The following is an 18891-nucleotide window of genomic DNA, read 5'->3' as shown; positions in this document are numbered from 1 at the left end:
GAAAATATTCATCCCTCTCTCCATGCTACTTCTTTACTTTTTTTTTTTCCCAAGAGAAAAAAAAGAAAAGGGCAAACTCACCAATACCGAAGAAGGGCTCTGCTAATAAACAGATATTAAAATCGCCTTGGTCATTTAACAAAAATGCACAGGGATCCGTAATGCAGAGTCCAGTGCCAAAAGGTTCGCATAACAAACAAAACCTCATTGAGTCCTCCATTGGGTAGAACAGTGGCTAAATGGTTAACACTTACACCTGGTAGTACTAGGGTCATTGGTTCGTATCCCAACCACGGCGCCACCTGCCTGGAGTTTGCATGTTCTCCCTGTGCCTGCGTGGGTTTCCTCTGGGTACTCCAGTTTCCTCCCACACTCCAAAGACATGCTGGTAGGTGAATTGATTCCTGTCCAAATTGGCCCTAGTATGTATGAATGTAAGTTAGGGACCTTACATTGTACACCACTTGAGGGTTAGGGACTGATGTCAATGTACAATATATATATCTGTAAAGCGCTGCTTAAATTGACGGCGCTAAATAAGTACCTTAAATAAATAAATAAATATTCCATACGATGCTCGGGTACCATTTATTTTAGTACAGCCATCCAAATAGATTCAATTATCAGTCCCTTGATCTTATAAGAACCATTTCTAGGACCAAAGCACATCCTTACAGAGAACTGAACTTCAGTGACCAACATCTTCCAGACACTCCCCGGAAAAACTGAGGTACTTCCAGTGTACGAGGGGTTATATGGGGGGCACTTCCTGTCTGTGTGGTCGGTCAGTGTCCATTCACCTATAGGTGGCGCATAACCCAGACAGTAATGATTATAGCCTACTCTGTGTTCCGCGTTGGACGATAAAGGAGGAGGAGGGAGTACCTTACTGGTGCTGTATGTATCTATGGACACTCATAGCCCAGCTCGGGACCCAACTGGAGCATGCACATACGGGTGCCTCCTTACCCAGCTTACCACAAGAGACATCCGAAGAAGGGAGAAGAGGACAGCGATGGCAGAAGAGGAGGGAAGGAGGAGGGAAATGGCCTTTATGTGCAATATCATTGCACAAAACAACAAAAAAAAGTCTCACTATGCTAGCTGTGCTGTCTGTCAGGGCTTTGTAAATCTCAGGACTGACCAATACAAATCTTTTGCAAGGTAAAAAAGCCCCCACATATGACTTTAGAAAAGTGTAAGTTTGCTGAAAACTCAACAGTTAAGGTGTTACTAAACCCAGGACCCTGCATTCACTATATCTGGTCTCCCACAGTACACAGCACATGGAAATGCAATTATTTTAGTAAATATAAACTGCTAAATACCTTTTCTCATCAGCAGTTAGAGCAGTCTTGTGACTTCTATCAGTGTCCAGCTGAGCACTGGTTAAAGCCTGTAGGAGGAGTTTTCATTCTGCTCTAGAAGGATGCAAGAAACTTGACCCTCTCTCTCAGTATGAGAGAGTGAGAGCAATAACACCAAATTTAACACACGTGCTTCCCATTCACACCTGAGACCTTGTAACACTAACGAGTCACATGACACTGGGGAGGGAAAATGGCTAATTGGGCCCAATTTGGACATTGCACTTAGGGGTGTACTCACTTTTGTTGCCAGTGGTTTAGACATTAATGGCTGTGTGTTGAGTTATTTTGAGGGGACAGCAAATTTACATGTTATACAAGCTGTACACTCACTACTTTACATTGTAACAAAGTGTCATTTCTTCAGTGTTGTCACATGAAAAGATAGAGTAAAATATTTACAAAAATGTGAGGGGTGTGCTCACTTCTGTGAGATACTGTATAAAATATAGCTGCATTTTTACGCAAAATGCTGTGCTGCACAGACCTGAATGACGTGTCATATTGTGACACTTAAATAAAATTGAAAAAAGGTAAATTGTGCCCATACAAAATAACATCAGCCCACACACTGTTGTGAATATGCCCCAAACAAGCTGCAACTAATCGCTTTACAAAAATGCATTAAGGCGGAATACCCAGCCCAGACAAGATGGTGTTTCTAAGATGGCCATACAAATGTAGAATTTTGTTAAAAAATTTTTGTTTTAAGAACATTCATTCAATTTTCTAATCGTCAAACCGGCATTCATTTTTAACAGCTATAACAAGAAAACTTGAAGGACCAGGATTGATCCTTTTTCTCAAACAAATTCAAGTGATTGTAAATTCAATTTTTTTAAATAACAAACAGGTTTATACTTACCTGCTCTGCGGAATAGAATACCACAGAGCAGTCCTAAATCTTCTCTTCTTGGGTCCTCTGCCGGTGCTCTTGGCTTCTCTTCTTAGTGTGCCAAAATAATAAACCGCTTCCTATTGTGATACCCCTGCAGGTTTGAGCCCGAGCTGTGCTACCTACATCCATAGGCACAGACAGCACAGCTTGGTCCCGCCACCTTGCTCCCTCATCATAGGATCGGACTCTGCACAGTAAAGCCTGTGAGAGCAGGGAGAGAGCTACAGATGGGCACAGTGCTAGATTGAGCATGGTAAGTATAAGGGGAGGGGAGGGCATACTGCTATCCAAGCATTTTTTACCTTAATGTAAGGAACCATTTTAATTTTTAAACAGTGAATTTGCTTTTCGTTTGGGAAACCCTATTCATTTCAAAATCAAATGTAAAAGCAAATGACATTTTTGATTCAATTCGAATGACATTTGTCCAGTCATCAATTGTACTGGGAATTTTCATACAAACGTTTGTTACAAAATCTACTAGTGTATGGTCAGTGTTCTAGACAGAGCTCTACAACCAATCTCTTTGCATTCCATTTCAGAGCATGCCAGAGTGAGGGCATAAACATTTTGCTGGGCCTATTAAGGGCATGTCGCAAAAACTTTACTTTTTCTGTATATGTACATGTAAAGCGATTGATGAGGGGAGACATGTTGGGGTATGAGGGTGGATTATTTTAATACTAAAAGAGCACTTCGAACTACTTCCTATGAAAACACATCCAAGTGGTCCAAGTGTAAACAAGTGGTCTCCAAACCGTGGCCTATAGGCCGGATGTGGCACATTGATTGCCTTTATCCAGCCCCTGGAGCACCATTCCTCTCACAGACACCAAGGATGGGGCACGATTCTTCCCTTAGACACCAAGGATGGGGCACCATTCTTCCCCCAGACACCAAGGATGGGGCACCATTCTTCCCCCAGACGCCAAGGATGGGGCACCATTCTTCCCCCAGACGCCAAGGATGGGGCACCATTCTTCCCCCAGACGCCAAGGATGGGGCACCATTCTTCCCCCAGACGCCAAGGATGGGGCACCATTCTTCCCCCAGACGCCAAGGATGGGGCACCATTCTTCCCCCAGACGCCAAGGATGGGGCACCATTCTTCCCCCAGACGCCAAGGATGGGGCACCATTCTTCCCCCAGACGCCAAGGATGGGGCACCATTCTTCCCCCAGACGCCAAGGATGGGGCACCATTCTTCCCCCAGACGCCAAGGATGGGGCACCATTCTTCCCCCAGACGCCAAGGATGGGGCACCATTCTTCCCCCAGACGCCAAGGATGGGGCACCATTCTTCCCCCAGACGCCAAGGATGGGGCACCATTCTTCCCCCAGACGCCAAGGATGGGGCACCATTCTTCCCCCAGACGCCAAGGATGGGGCACCATTCTTCCCCCAGACGCCAAGGATGGGGCACCATTCTTTCCCCAGACGCCAAGGATGGGCCACCATTCTTCCCAAGACGCCAAGGATGGGCCACCATTCTTCCCAAGACGCCAAGGATGGGCCACCATTCTTCCCCCAGACGCCAAGGATGGGGCACCATTCTTCCCCCCGACGCCAAGGATGGGGCACCATTCTTCCCCCAGACACCAAGGATGGGGCACCATTTCTCCCCCAGACACCAAGGATGGGGCACCATTCCTCCCCCAGACACCAAGGATGGGGCACCATTCCTCCCCCAGACACCAAGGATGGGGCACCATTCCTCCCCCAGACACCAAGGATGGGGCACCATTCCTCCTCCAGACACCAAGGATGGGGCGCCACTCCTACCGTGAATACCAACAATGGGGCACCATTCTTCCCACTGATACCAACAATAGGGCACTATTCCTTTCACTAAAGCCAATGATGGGTCATGGTCTACTCAGTCTGTCTTCCCTAAAACTCAAGGACGGTAAACTGGCTCTTTGTGCAGAAAAGGAAAGAAGAAAAGGAAAGAAGACCAACACAGCTTCACCTTATTCAGTAAACGAAGTATAATTTTAATTTACATACTGACAATTCACTTAGATTAGTGAATACGTTGAAACTTTGCTGACTGCAATTATCCAATTATGTGCGAGGAAAAATGAATCCTGTTTTTTTTCTTGCACAGGAATGGGCATGCTTTGCAAAGGAGGATTTTAGCTTCACCTCATTTACTAGACATCATGATAATTTACTTTGCAAAGTGAACATGTTCTACTTTTTTCATAAATCAACCTCTCTGTGATCACCAAGACATGTTCTGGCCAAAAAACATCAGTTTGTGCTAGTATCTATCACACACAAAAAAAAAACCAAAACACAATAGTATAATACAGTAGATGTGATTGCTGTTCATTAAGGTGGAATTTCAGCCTTGAGGCTGTCCAGAACCTGCCAAATGTATGCATATCGGGTGGCACTGCCCGATGGTGCATGCATTACGGTGTAAAGTATACAGAGATATAGGTATCATCTTATGTATTTGACTCAATCCAGATCCTAGTAAAGCTCTAATCAGTGCAGAGGAATTCCAGACAAAACCTGTATCAGTGTTTGGTGGAGTAAAGATAGATTGGAAATTCAGCTAGGTTTTTATTTCCATCCAGGTCTGCACTGGAAAGACTACTTCACTTTCTTTCCTGGGGAACATTTTCCCTGGGACAAGAGAAGAAAGGAAATTGCCCCAATGGGAAAGCAAACAAAACCCTTACAGAGGTTCTGACCAGTCACTAAAACGCAGTGTTTCTACTGCTGCTATTGGACAGAACCCCAGTTTCAGGGACCACAGTAATTAAGAATGGAAGTGAGGAAATCCTCCCCAATAGGACACAGGCTGCAATAAAAACCTTAAAGATGTTAAACCTTCTCTATTCCATTTATTGCAACAAAAAACATTCTGGCTAGAGTTCTGCTTTAAGCATCACCCCTTTTTGATGGCATGTCACAACCTGTATTGTCACCAGTGGTTTCTCTAAATCAAGCATAGTAGAAAGCTTGTGCAGCATTACCTAGCATTTTATTTAACATGGAAAGTCATCTTCTAGAAATAGACTGTGTGCGTAAAGTGACAGTCTGTTTAAAGCAACTGTCACTAAAATGAAAGACCATGGTTCTCTGCAGGGAAGACAGAAAATACTTACCATCTCTATGCTGATGACACACAAATCTATCTTTCTACTCCTCGCCTCGCCCCTTCAGTCTCCTCTCGCATTACTAACCTACTAAGTGACATATCGGCATGGATGTCACTCCACTTCCTCAAAATAAATCTTTGTAAACCGGAGCTCATACTATTCCCTCCAGCCCGTGCCCCCCCCGACTTCTCCATCAAGATCAATAATACAACCATCAGTCCCTCCCCTCATGCCAGGGTACTAGGTGTAATCCTAGACTCCCATCTGTCCTTTCAGGCCCAAATCCAATCGCTATCCATATCGGGATCTTGTAGACTTCGGTCTGTAGACTTTGTAGACTTCGGTATCTTGTAGACTTTACCTCCACAACATCTCCAAGATACGACCATTCCTAACCGCGGAAACCACTAAGCAAATTATGCACTCCCTTGTTATCTCTCGTCTTGACTATTGTAACTCCCTCCTCATTGGCTCACCTAATCGCAGGCTATCCCCTCTTCAGTCTATCATGAATGCTGCTGCCAGACTCATCCACCTTGCTAACCGTTCCATATCTGCCATCCCTCTCTGCCAATCCCTCCACTGGCTACCCATTGTCCAACGGATAAAATTCAAAACATTAACAATAACATATAAAGCCATTTATAACTCTGCCCCAAATTACATCACCGATCTTGTCTCCAAATATCACCCAAACCGTACTCCCCACTCCTCCAATGACCTCCTGCTCTCTAGCTCCCTTGTTTCCTCCTCCCATGCTCCTCTCCAGAACTTCTCCAGAGCCTCCCCCATCCTCTGGAACTCTCTACCCCAATCTATCCGACTATCGCCTACTTTGCCCACTTTTCTCTAAAAACCTAGCTCTTCAGGGAAGCCTATCCCGCCTTCAGCTAATAACCATATCTTCTATTCCTCCTACCAGTCCATCCCCCACAGTTATCTTTTGTACCACCAGCCCCTCCCTCTTAGATTGTAAGCTCCAAGGAGCAGGGCCCTCCTAACCCTCTTGTATTGCACTGTATCGTTGCTGTAAGGTCTCCCTTTATATTGTAAAGTGCTGAGCAAACTGTTGGTGCAATATAAATCCTGTATAATAATAATCTCTCCTGCTATAAAAAAAAAGTGAATTTCACTATACTGAGAAACAGACAACTTTAGACTCTTCAAAAACCGATACTTCCAGGAGCGTCGGCTACCTGGTCCCCCACTGTCCTTAGTGTGTCAGCCTGCTGACCCCTATTTCACCAATGTTCTTTAATGATGCAGGGGCCTGCAGGAGAAACCACGGAGAACCAGGAAATCACCACTTTCCAAAGTGTTTGTTCCTGAAAAGTTTTCAGAGGCACTTGCTTCTTTTCAACACAGAGCACACTTCTAACACAGGAGTGTAGAAAGAAGTCTTTTTCTATTTTCTTTGTGAGGGAACATATTTTAGGCGCTTTCATTTTAGAGAAAGAGTGAGCTTAACAATACAAGCAGCAGCACTCAGATCCCCCATTCTGAATGCTGGGCTGAAGCTTGCCTGCCTCCTCCTGCCACCCACACATTCCTATTGGCAAGTAAGGCAGCCCATCAGAGAGACTGGCCTATAGGAATGTATAGGAACAGAAGAATGGGAAAACTCCAGAACTGACATAAAATGTCAGAGCATTGTCTGATCAGAACCGCCCAATGTTTAGGCAATGTGGGAGCAATGAAAGCTTTGGCAGGTTTGTCCAGGAACCACTAGGTTCTGGGTCTTCACACCCATCAGCACCTTGGCATCTTTTTGGTAAAGTGACAAAGTCACTTGAAATAGCAGGGGGAGCAGAAATCAAAACATATATATATGTAAGTTGGCAGGGTATCTACTCACCTGTATAAGTTATCTGTGACTGCAGACGTATGCTCTGGAGAGTCCGGTGGGCTCCAAGATTTATGCTGCAATCTGGAAGAGAGTGGGGACAAATGACTGCACAGAAGCAGCACCCACAGCTCTGGTGCAGAGAAGTCAATTGCTTGTTTGCAGAAATCTATTCACACACAGGCGGCTCACGAGAAGAGAGGAGAAAAAATGCAGACAACATCTCTATCCTTTCATTGGTTGAGATTTCCAAAATAAAGGGATGCAAAATCTCAATAAGCTTACAAATAAATACCTAATTTAAAATTAGAAAGTGTGGCATGTGTTAGAGTCGTGTGTTTCAAAGAAACAAATTCAAAACTAGAATAAACAAATCTCAGCAGGGTCATCATCAATAAATAGTGACCACTGGCTACTACCACAGTATATGTTGTTTTCACAGCTAACAAATGAATTAGCAGCACATAATGAGATTGCTTCTGCTTTATACAAAACCTCATGGAAAAAGCTTGAGATTCTCTGATATTAGCCCCAAGCACACACTATACTTGGACATCACTCCATCATTTACAGACAACTTAAACACTGCAGAGTAAGAGGTAATATACAGGCAGACGTAAAGTGATTGCAAACCCCTCTTTAAAAAATAACAAGTTAAACTTACCTGCTCTATGCAATGGTTTTGCACACAGCAGTCCCCATTCTCCTCTTCTCGGGTCCCTGGCCAGTGCTCCCCCCCCCCCACAGCAAACTGCTTTCTATGTGGGCACACTCCCAAACTAGTTCTGTGAGTCCATAGACACTTCAAGAGCAGCTTTTCTGAGCCCCGACTTCCTCCTTACTGACTGAGAATGACAACAGATGGAGCTAATGGCACTTGCTGGTGTCTCTAAGCCTATGAGAAGGGAGAGAGCCTAGGGAGCCACTGTTCTAGTGCACAGTCCTGGATCAATATCAGGCTCAGGTAAGTATAAGGGGGGCTGGGGAGGGGCAACACAAGTTTTTTTTTACCTTAATGCATTAATGTAAAAAAACCTTAAAACGCAGCTCCACCCAAAAGGGGAAGTTCCGCTTCAAGCCTTTGTCCCCCGAATTCGACGGGTACCTGAATTTGACGGGTACCTGCTCCCACTTCCGCTGCAATCGCCTAGGCGATCGGAAGCGGAAGTTGTCCTCCCCTCCTCCTCGTCTTCTCGAACAGAAGACTACGGGGCCATTCAAAAAGCGCAGCACTTCTCGCGAATGCGCAGTGGGCACCAGGCTGTGAAGCCATATGGAGAAGCAAGGGCTCCTGAAATGGAAAACGTTGACGTCCCAGTATGGATCTCACCAAACACTAGTGCAAATAAAAGGAGAAAAAAAAAAAAAGGGGGGGGGGGGGAAGAAAAAGGAAGAAGAGTAGAAAAAAGAAGAAGACAGAAAGAAGGGGGGATTTTGCCACGGGGTGTTAGCATTTGTCCTCCTGCCTCTGCAGAGACAGGAAAGGGAGAAAGAGTTTTTGGAAGATTGAAATTTGAGCGTGCAGGGATCATACATGAAGTAAACGAGTAGTAAAGTGGGATGTCAGTTGGTAATCCAGCCAAGGCTGCCAGACAGAGAGAAATTGGTCATGGTTGTCTTCTAGTATGGCTGTTAGTTTTTTGTTAATTAAAAAGCCCTGATCTCTGGACTTGACCTCCTCAAATTGAAGACCCGGTGCCCTCCACGCACATGCTATGGTCTGTTTCGTGGCCATAACAAAAAACCTGATTAGGGAGCGGGAGCGCCGAAGAGTCTGCAATTCGTTGGAATAACAGGGCCTTTCTTGGATTTTTCCACAGATTAAGTTGTGCAACTGAGTGAATCATATTATAAAACACGAATCCATAGTCTCTGGGCTACCGGACAAGACCACCATATATGATACATCGAGTCCTCCATCTTACAGCCTCTATAACAAAAAGCATCATAGCCGGGGACTTATTTTGCTATACAATCTCGGGTGAAATACCAGCGAGAGAGGACCTTATAGGAATTTTCCAAAGCCTGTATGTTGTGAGAGCATTTGGCAACTGATTGCCAAATTGGCACCAATCTTCAAATGACAAGATTTCCTGAAGGTCTTTCTCCCATTGAACACAGTACGCAGGTAAAGATTCAGAAACATGGTTTCGGAGAGCTTTGTAAATGGCGGATAAGGCTCCTCTTATATTGGCAGATGATTTGTATAAAGATTCAAAGCTAGCTAAAGTTCTCGGGATTGTAGTAGTACAGAATAGCGGTCTAATAAAACGACTAAGTTGTAAGCAGCAAAACATCTCATTAGAGGGAGTATGATAATGTTCTCGAAATTGCGGGAAAGAACGTAAACCATTCGCTGTCAACATTGAGTAGATGGTGGTGAAGCCATGTGTAATCCACCACCTGAAGGCGGTCTTGTCCGACTCCCCAGAGAACAATCATATCGATTCAAGAACGAGTCAAGATGGGGTCGAGAGGTTTAGGTCTGGACGGTGGGGGGAGCCAGACAATGGAAGATAGTTGAAATGAGTGAACCACCAAGATGTCCAGCATAGCCCAGAGTAGAAGGTTGAGTCCTGAGAAATGCTGTACTAGGGGTGTGGTTTGAGCAGCTACATAGTAGTTCTGAATATGTGGGATTCCCAACCCACCTCGGATTCTAGGGCAGAAGATAAGATGGCAAGATAGCCTAGAATGTCCTGAGGCCCAGATGAAGTCCAAGATTTGTCTCTGCAGTATACGGAGAGTAGAGGATGGAATATAAAAAGGACGAGGAAATGATAGAGCAATTTTGGTAGGTATGACATTTTAATAGCATGGGCCCGGCCAAACCAAGACAGGGACATGGAATTCCAAGAGGAAAGTAGGGTTCTCAGTTGGGGAAGTAATGGTGGAATATTGGCTTGGTAGAGAGAATCATAAGTAGGGATAAAGTCTACTCCAAAGTATGGTAATATCAGGGTCCATTGAAAAGGAATCTGTGCCTGAATGCAAGCACTGGTCACTGGAGACGGAGACATTTAGTGCTGTGGATTTTGTAGGGTTCACATGCCATTCTGTTTTTTTTTTTACCTACTTAGCCATTATAAACAAAGGATTTGCAATATACATTAAAACTTTCAAAAAAAAGCTCATCAATTTAAAGTAGGGATGCACCGAAATTTCGGTTGCCGAATTGTTTCATCCGAAATAAGCCCTATTGGCATTTTGGCGATATAAAAAAAAACAAGTGATAAGGTGCCGAAAGTGTCCTTTGGCCAGTACTGTAGAGGAGAGGAGATTAAGAGAGTTCTGCTGCATCTTGGTTCCACCCCTCTTTGTTCTGACCGGGGAGAGATGTGTGTTGTGCTGACCCCTCCTACTACAGAAGGCTGTCAGGGTGTCAGGTGTGCAGGCTGTGCATGGGATGGGGGTCAGGTGCGCAGGCTGTGCATGGGATGGGGGTCAGGTGCGCAGGCTGTGCATGGGATGGGGGTCAGGTGCGCAGGCTGTGCATGGGATGGGGGTCAGGTGTGCAGGCTGTGCATGGAAAGGGGGTCAGGTGCGCAGGCTATGCATGGGATGGGGGTCAGTTGCGCAGGCTGTGCATGGAAAGGGGGTCAGGTGCGCAGGCTGTGCATGGGATGGGGGTCAGGTGTGCAGGCTGTGCATGGGATGGGGGTCAGGTGCGCAGGCTGTGCATGGCATGGGGGTCAGTTGCGCAGGCTGTGCATGACATGGGGGTCAGTTGCGCAGGCTGTGCATGGCATGGGGGTCAGTTGCGCAGGCTGTGCATGGGTAGGGTGTCAGGTGCGTAATCTGTGTATGGGATGGATGTCAGTTGTGCAGGCTGTGCATAAGATGGTGGCACCTGTGCACCTGACACCCATCCCATTCACAGCCTGTGCACCTGACACACTTCAGCTTCTTCCCACCCGGCCTATTGTACAATGACGGCCGAGCTTAAACCCTCCGGCGCGATCCACGGGACACAGCCGATGACAGATCACTACACCGGTTCGCTGCCAATGTCAGTGTCCATTTCAGTTTTCGGCCAAGTGCATCCTGAATTTTCGGTTTCAGCACCAGAATTTTCATTTCAGTGCATCCCTAGCTTAAAGTGGAACTAAAGTACCACAGTTAAAAACAATTGCCCAATGCTCTTCATAATTGTTATTTTAATATATACACTGCACAGCCCAGGTGCCATACAACATACAGCCCGGATGTATTCTCAATATCTGGGAACAATGTAACTCTTGTGTGCATGCTTATGGGAGCTTTGTGGGATAACTTCTCGTGAAGTTGGGGTGTCTAGTGCCAAGGTGGCAGGAGAGGCCAATACTCATTCTCTTTTACAGTCATAGTTTTCCTGGGAAACTTCAGTATAGCAACAGGGTTCCTGTAACAGTTTGTTCTTAGGTTTTGATACGCTTTAACAAAAAGTTTACATCATGTACATTGAAACACTACCCCCCCCCCCCACAGAGACCCAAGGTGATTAAAAAAAGAAAATCAGCACTGGTATGTGATGCGCATAACATTCTTATGTTCTCTTTCTTGCATGGTTTTCCACTACATATTGTAAAAAATCCAAGAAACAAAGCCACACTCTGAGGTATCCAGCAACGGCATCACAACTGGCAGTCCATGATCCCACCAACTTGATGCAGTTAAAAAAATAAAAAGTGGATGAAGGCAGCCACAGGACAGTGGGTCTTTAGTGTCAATGGTACGGAGAGATACTGTGAAGAAAGATCCAGGATATTGCTCTTTCTTCGTGCAAGGAAAATTGTATTACACACCAAATATAATACATCAAGTTTAATCCGCACATGAAACAAGGACTGGACATCTGAAAGAGCTAAAATTCTGAGTGGAGAAAGTTATATTCTCCACAAGTGGTGAAAATAGGTTGCAACATGCCATTTCCATATAGTAATCTGCAACCTCATTAATGAAACGCTGTAGAAATAGAAAGAGATAGTCTGGCAAAAGCAGCCATAGCTCGATTCATCCAAGCCATGCCCCCAACATGGTTCATCCAGCCTCCATGACCAAGCCCTGTTAGGGGCATGGCTTAGATGAATCAAGGCTGCTTTAATTTTCTAACCATTCGGGGTGGGTGAGGTGTGTCTCTTCCTATTTCTATAGCGTGTTTTGGGTCTGGGCGAACCTTTCTTCACGATGCACCAGGGGCGGACTGACCATTTGGAAACTCGGGCACTGCCCGAGGGCCCAGGGTCAGTAGGGGGCCCCATGAGACCTGGTACCTTTTTCATAGGCTTTGAGTTTGGGCAAGGACACAGGGGCCCCATGATCCCCTTTTGCCCAGGGGCCCCATGAGTTGTCAGTCCGCTCCTGGCCTGCACCGTCACTAGTCAGCGGCATCCAAGTCATTGGAACTTGCAGCCTGAGCGGGGACCACTAAGCATTTATTGTGAGTTTCATTAAGGAAAGTTACAAAAGCCTTTTTTTTTTATTTTTTATTTGATTGTACCAAGTATCTTCTGTATTGTGATCCTAGACCATACTGCACTATAAAGGCTCTCCTGCCTTCCCCCAGCTTTCTCTCCTCTTCTATGAATTTCTTGGGGTCTGCAACTTTTTGGTACCCTAAGAACAACATTTGAAATCAAGATTACCCTGTCCAAATAATCACTCCTCGACACATTTTGCTCAACCAATGAGTTTAGTACGGACCACAACCAGGGTGGATAAAAATCAATGATTTAAAAAAAAAAACAAATTGGATTTTTTTAATTTAAATTGGATTTTATTAAATACCATGCTTTTTGCGGAAAATATATTACCATCCAAAAGTTATTCCATCATGAAATAAAGATTAGTTTTTTAATTATGTAGAATAAGGCTGTATATGTTTAATTTTTTTGGTAAATAAATTCCATGAATCCATTCACAATGTCATGCTCTTCCAGAGGTTGTTGTAAGATTATTGGGCAGTTTCTCTGCCTACAAGATATTATCACAGATGCTTGGTTTACTTTTGCAGTTCTCAAAACTGAATTTGACTCAGCGGAGATCACATGCCTCTTCTTCACAGCAAAAATGTTATAACATGAACAGAGTTAAGAAAAAGACCTTAATCCTAACTTCTACAAACCTATGAATACAGAATCAACCCCTTCAGTGCTAAGTTTCAAGAAGTTCAGTGAAGAGAATAGAAACAATATGTTTCTGATTGTTTGGAGTGGAATAGATCTGCACAAGAAGAAAGTGAAACTAAGTGGGAGGAGGAAGGGGCTGACAGTCTAAGTTTCTTAAAATATATATATTTTGTTTAGCCAAATTAGTTAACAAACATGGATGTTTAAGCAAATGACATATGCTGGAATGTTATTGTTTCAGTTGAATAAATCTATTTAAATTGTTATTATTAAGGTAATGATTTTTTTTCTCCTTCCTAAGTACGACAGAAAAGGTGTCCAAATATGAATGATTAACCTATTAAACTGGGGATAAAAAAACTAATATGAAAAGTTGTTATTCTAAAAATCTTCATCTACTTGCATATTAAAGTTATACCAGCAAGAATTAGTCTTTATGTAGAAAACTAGGATTTAAATCAAGCCTTACTGACTAGTGATTTAAATCGTGATTTAAAGCCGTTTGATTTAAATCAAATCCACCCTGACCACAACTAAGCCTTGCTTGGGTGAAACCTACAATAAAACACATTGGTGTATACAGACCCTACAACAGTTGCATCTTTTATAAATAGAACTATGTGGTCTGCTTTCTAATTCTGTAGTACAATAAAAATGCCAGGCTGTGTACGCAGTTCATAGTCAAATAAACCCAGAGGTAGTGATGAGCATAAGGGGAGTAGGAAAGACAGTACCCAGTGGTATGAGAGAGGTGAGTAAGCCATAAAACAAGCAGAATGTTTGCTGAGCAGCATTTGTTGCCAGGTGATGGAGAATTACAGATAGCTGTCCTGCCACGCTCTGCTCTTGGCTACTGTGCATTAATTGCACCTATGATGTAACCAAACAAATCCCTGAATAAAAACATTAAATAAATAACGAGAAAGAAGATCAGTACAAAGTCCGCAGTTTACCAGCAGAGCAGAGCAACTGAACCTATCAACGGAAAAGAAGTCACTGCCAATGTGCTGTTTAAAAGGGTTTAAGTCAAATTAGGCCTTTTCCATTCAAACAAATATTGCTAAAACACGAGGTCAAAGGTGAAATGCAGTGATTGTCAAAAAAAGGTCCCAGCCAGTGATTACTCACCGGCTGCCAGTGATCTCCGAGTATCTCCGACGGAGGAGAGACCTGTTTATAAACAACACAGATCTCTCCCCTCTCAGCTCCTGCACACTGCTTTGTATGGCTCTGCATAGCAGAGCCATACAAAGCAGTGTGCTTACAGTGGAAAGCGCTAGAAATTCTTAAGAACCCTCTGCACATTGGTATATACCCTTTCAAGCAGACTATGCAAAAAATAGGGATATTTAGTTCACACATATTGCAATACATGCTTAAGCTGGCCAACTGCGTCAGAGTAATCCCTCTATGGCCAGTCCTACTCTGCTCTGCCTATACAAATGCTACTGTGGACACAATGCTAACATAGGGGAAAAGACACAATGGGGGAGAGCTATATAGTTCAGGTCTGGCTACTGACCCAACAATACAACAAGCATGTATTGCAATATGTGTGAACTAAAAATATCCCTATTTATTGCAGAGTCTGCTTGAAAGGGTATATACCAGCGTGCAGGGGGTCCTTCAGAATTTCTAGTGTTAATATGTGGTTACACCCCTTTAGCACCTGATGGATAAATGCATGCACTAGCTTTTGGGATTTGAGCACAGGTATCTCGTTTGTTTACAGTGGAAAGCACTCACACAGCATACTGAGAAACAGCACAGAACACAGTTAACCCTTTGATCGCCCCACATGTTAATCCCATCCTGCCCAGTGCCATTAGTACAGTGTCAGTGCTTTTTATTAGGACTGATCACTGTATTGATGTCACTGGGGGATGCCAGCGACACCAAGTCAGTTCCCCCCAGTGTCAGAATGTCTGCCACAGTCCTGCTATAAGTCGCTGATTGCTGCCATTACTAGTGAAAAATAAATTCCAGTTTCCATTTGTAAACACTATAACTTTCACGTAAACCAATTTACTCATATTGGGATTTATTTTTAGCAAAGACATGTAGCAGAATACATTTTGGCCTAAATTTATGACAAAAATGGTTTTTAATTTTTTTTTTACTGGACATGTTTAATAGCAAAAAGTCAAAAATATAGTTTTTTTTCCTCAAAATTGTTGGTCTTTTTTAGTTTATAGTGCAAAGTAAAAAAAGGCAGAGGTGATCAAATACCACCAAAAGAAAGCTCTATTTGTGGGAGGAAAAAAAAGGACGCAAATTTCATTTGGGTGCAGCGTTGCATGACCGAGCAATTGTCAGTTAAAGTAACGCAGCCGTATTGCAAAAAATGGCCTGGTCAGGAAGGGGGGAAAATCCTCTGGAGGCTAAGTGGTTAATACACTAGAGATGTTTCATTGCGTCCTTGGGTTTGCTGCAAAGAACCTTAAAAGACACAAAGCAAGATTCCTGCTGCTTCCTGGGTGCAGAAAAGCACCAGGAATTTTACACTTGAGGCCATATACATAAGACATTAATGTTGAAAGCAGTCACCATCTTGATGTGAAAAAAAAAAAAAAAAAATCAGACAAAATCCCAATGACAAATCCTCCTCTGTTCATCTGCTGTATGACATGGTGACAAAAATCAATATCAAAGTTTAATAAAAAGGGAGATTTTTCAGCGGCTCATTAACAGATACAACAGATGACTGCTGTGATCCTCTTATCTCTAACCTGGAGACCTGCTCTAATGAACAGACCTTGATCCATCTGCAAAGCTATAATACACTGTAACAGGATGAGGCTTGCAAATGATTAGGGCAAAGGAACCAAAGTACTGCTTCTAAGACCAAAGGATTTTCAGTAATTAGGAATATGACTATACAGAGTAAGTTTTCCACAGATTTCTATAGATCATACAGACAGCCTTACCTAGCAAGGATGGCTAGCAACATATGCTGTCATATCAGTGATATATACAATTTCTCAAGCCAGTTGTCAACACAACCATTCTAAAAAGGATCAAGTGAGAATAATCACTGCTGCTAATTTTAACTGTCACTTTTCTCTAACAAAGTGTAAAGCAGGTATGAAAAAAGCTAGTCATAAATGAACAAAATTGTTCATCGAACGCCTTTATATTAAAAGAATCAAAAACAAAACAAAAAAAAAAACCTTTTACTGCATGTCAGCGTGACTTTGGATGCGATTTCACACACAGATGTCTATGCAAGTTGCACCTGAAATCGCAAAGAGTAGTGCAGGAACTACTTTCAAAAGAGTTGAAGTCGCACGGATTTGAACAGTTCCATAGCAGACAATAGGGTATGACTTGTCATGCGATTGGAAACTGTGAGTGAGACTGTGGCTTCTATTGCACAAAACAGAGTTTCTGTGGGGAACAGCATGAGGCAGAAGGAGAGTATTGAAGCAAAAGGTTTTTTTTTTGTTTTTGATTCTTTTAATATAAAGGTGTTCGATGAACAATTTTGTTCATTTATGACTAGCTTTTTTCATACCTGCTTTATACTTTGTTAGAGAAAAGTGACAGTTAAAATTAGCAGCAGTGATTATTCTCATTTGATCCTTTTTAAAATGGTTGTGTTGACAACTGGCTTGAGAAATTGTATATATCACTGATATGACAGCATATGTTGCTAGCCATCCTTGCTAGGTAAGGAGTATTAAAAAGTGGAGTATTAAAAATAAAGTAAAAGAAAAAAAGAACACATTTGTTTTCCTGACAATGGGAGAGACAAGGGGTAAGGTTTCTTTTTCTTTGTAGATGGAATTGGGCTCTAAAGCAATGCTTTCCCTTCTCAATATTTACAGAAACCACTGCTACTTTTAAATGATCGACCTTCTATACAACTGTCTGCATCATCAGAGAAGATAAACTGTTCCTCTGTCTACCCATCAAGCCAAGCATAGGAAGCCACCAACTTGTCTCAGTGAAGAATTAGGCAAAATGTACCATTACAGTGAGGTCCCACCCCAAAATGCTCAATTTTGACCAGAGGTAGAATAATAAGGAGTAAAAAGGAAACTTTTTCCTCACTCCAGCAGTCTCTCTGACATGCGATTAGTCCCGCGGAGACCCCTCTCTAACTTGCTCCCAGCCATGGTCACACACCTGCCTTTTCCACATGCAATGGAGGGTTGATATCACTGCACTGTACATGCTGACACAGAGGGAATGGTCATAGCCCAGAGTGGAAGCGAGAAGGGGGGAAGTGCAGGAGCAGGTCAAAGTGAGTCAGTACGTAAGGTAGATAATTCAAGCGGAGTTCCACTCAAAAGTGGAAGCTCCGCTTGTTTGCCTCCCCCCCCCCCACTGCCATATTTGGCACCTTTTGAGGAGGGGAGGGGGGAGCGGGTACCTGGTTTTGACAGGTACCCACTCCCACTTCTGACTCAGTTCACCGTGCCAGGGGAGGTCCGCTGCAAGGGTACATTTTGCCTTATTCTTGGAGTTTAATTACACTGCTCAAAAAAATTAAAAGGGACACTTTTTAATCAGAGTATATCATCAAGCCAAGTCAATTCTTGGGATATTTATCTGGTCAGTTAAATAGCAGAGGGGATTGTTAATCAGTTTCAGCTGCTTTGGTGTTAATGACATTAACAACAGGTGCACTAGATGGGCAACAATGAGATGACCCCCAAAACAAGAATGGTTTTACAGGTGAAGGCCACTGACATTTTTTTCCCTACTCATCCTGTTTTTCACTAGTTTTGCATTTGGCTAGGGTCAGTGTCACTACTGGTAGCATGAGGCGATACCTGGACCCTACAGAGGTACACAGGCAGTCCAACTCCTCCAGGATGGCACATCAATAAGTGCCATTGCCAGAAGGTTTTCTGTGTCTCCCAACACAGTCTCAAGAGCATGGAGGAGATTCCAGGAGACAGGCAGTTATTCTAGGAGAGCTGGACAGGGCCGTTGAAGGTCCTTAACCCACCAGCAGGACTGGTATCTGCTTGTTTGTGCAAGGAGGAACAGGATGAGCACTGCCAGAGCCCTACAAAATGACCTCCAGCAGACCACTGGTGTGAATGTCTCTGACCAAACAATCAGAAACAGACTTCATGAGGGTGGCCTGAGGGCCCGACGTCCTCTAGTGGGTCCTGTGCTCACTGTCCAGCAAATATAGAGTTCGATTGGCATTTGCCATTAAACACCAGAATTGGTAGGTCCGCCACTGGCACCCTGTGCTTTTCACAGATGAGAGCAGGTTCACCCTGAGCACATGTGACAGGTGTGAAAGGGTCTGGACAAGCCATGGAGAACGTTATGCTGCCGGCAACATCATTCAGCATGACCGCTTTGGTGGTGGGACAGTGATGGTCTGAGCAGGCATGGAGGGACGCACAGACTTCTACAGGCTAGACAATGGCACCCTGACTGCCATTAGGTATCGGGATGACATCCTTGGACCCATTGTCAGACCCTACACTGGTGCAGTGGGTCCTGGGTTCCTCCTGGTGCACGACAATGCCCGGCCTCATGTGGCGAGAGTATGCAGGCAGTTCCTGGAGGATGATGATGATACCACTGAAATGCCTTC

At 43.8% G+C, this 18891-nt stretch overlaps 1 protein-coding gene across 5 annotated transcripts in view; it reads right to left on the bottom strand.

Moving 5' to 3' along the window:
• The window catches only part of BOD1 (biorientation of chromosomes in cell division 1), a 63905-nt gene that overhangs the window by 11076 nt on the left and 33938 nt on the right, over positions 1 to 18891 (bottom strand). For 3 of the 5 annotated variants that reach the window (XM_089678682.1, XM_089678685.1, XM_089678683.1), the window contains one exon: positions 7234 to 7305. The exons of the other annotated variants lie outside the window; for them this stretch is intronic. The gene's annotated coding sequence lies outside the window, so the exon portion shown is untranslated. The remainder of the gene's footprint in view (positions 1 to 7233; positions 7306 to 18891) is intronic. 5 annotated transcript variants of the gene reach the window in all.

The sequence above is a fragment of the Staurois parvus genome, unplaced genomic scaffold (assembly GCF_062004578.1).
Source record: "Staurois parvus isolate SC_StPar_1 unplaced genomic scaffold, SC_StPar_1.0 ptg000209l, whole genome shotgun sequence".
Taxonomy (NCBI): Eukaryota; Metazoa; Chordata; class Amphibia; order Anura; family Ranidae; genus Staurois; species Staurois parvus.
Note: the sequence above shows the minus strand (reverse complement) of the source record. Positions and strands in the feature narration are given on the sequence as shown.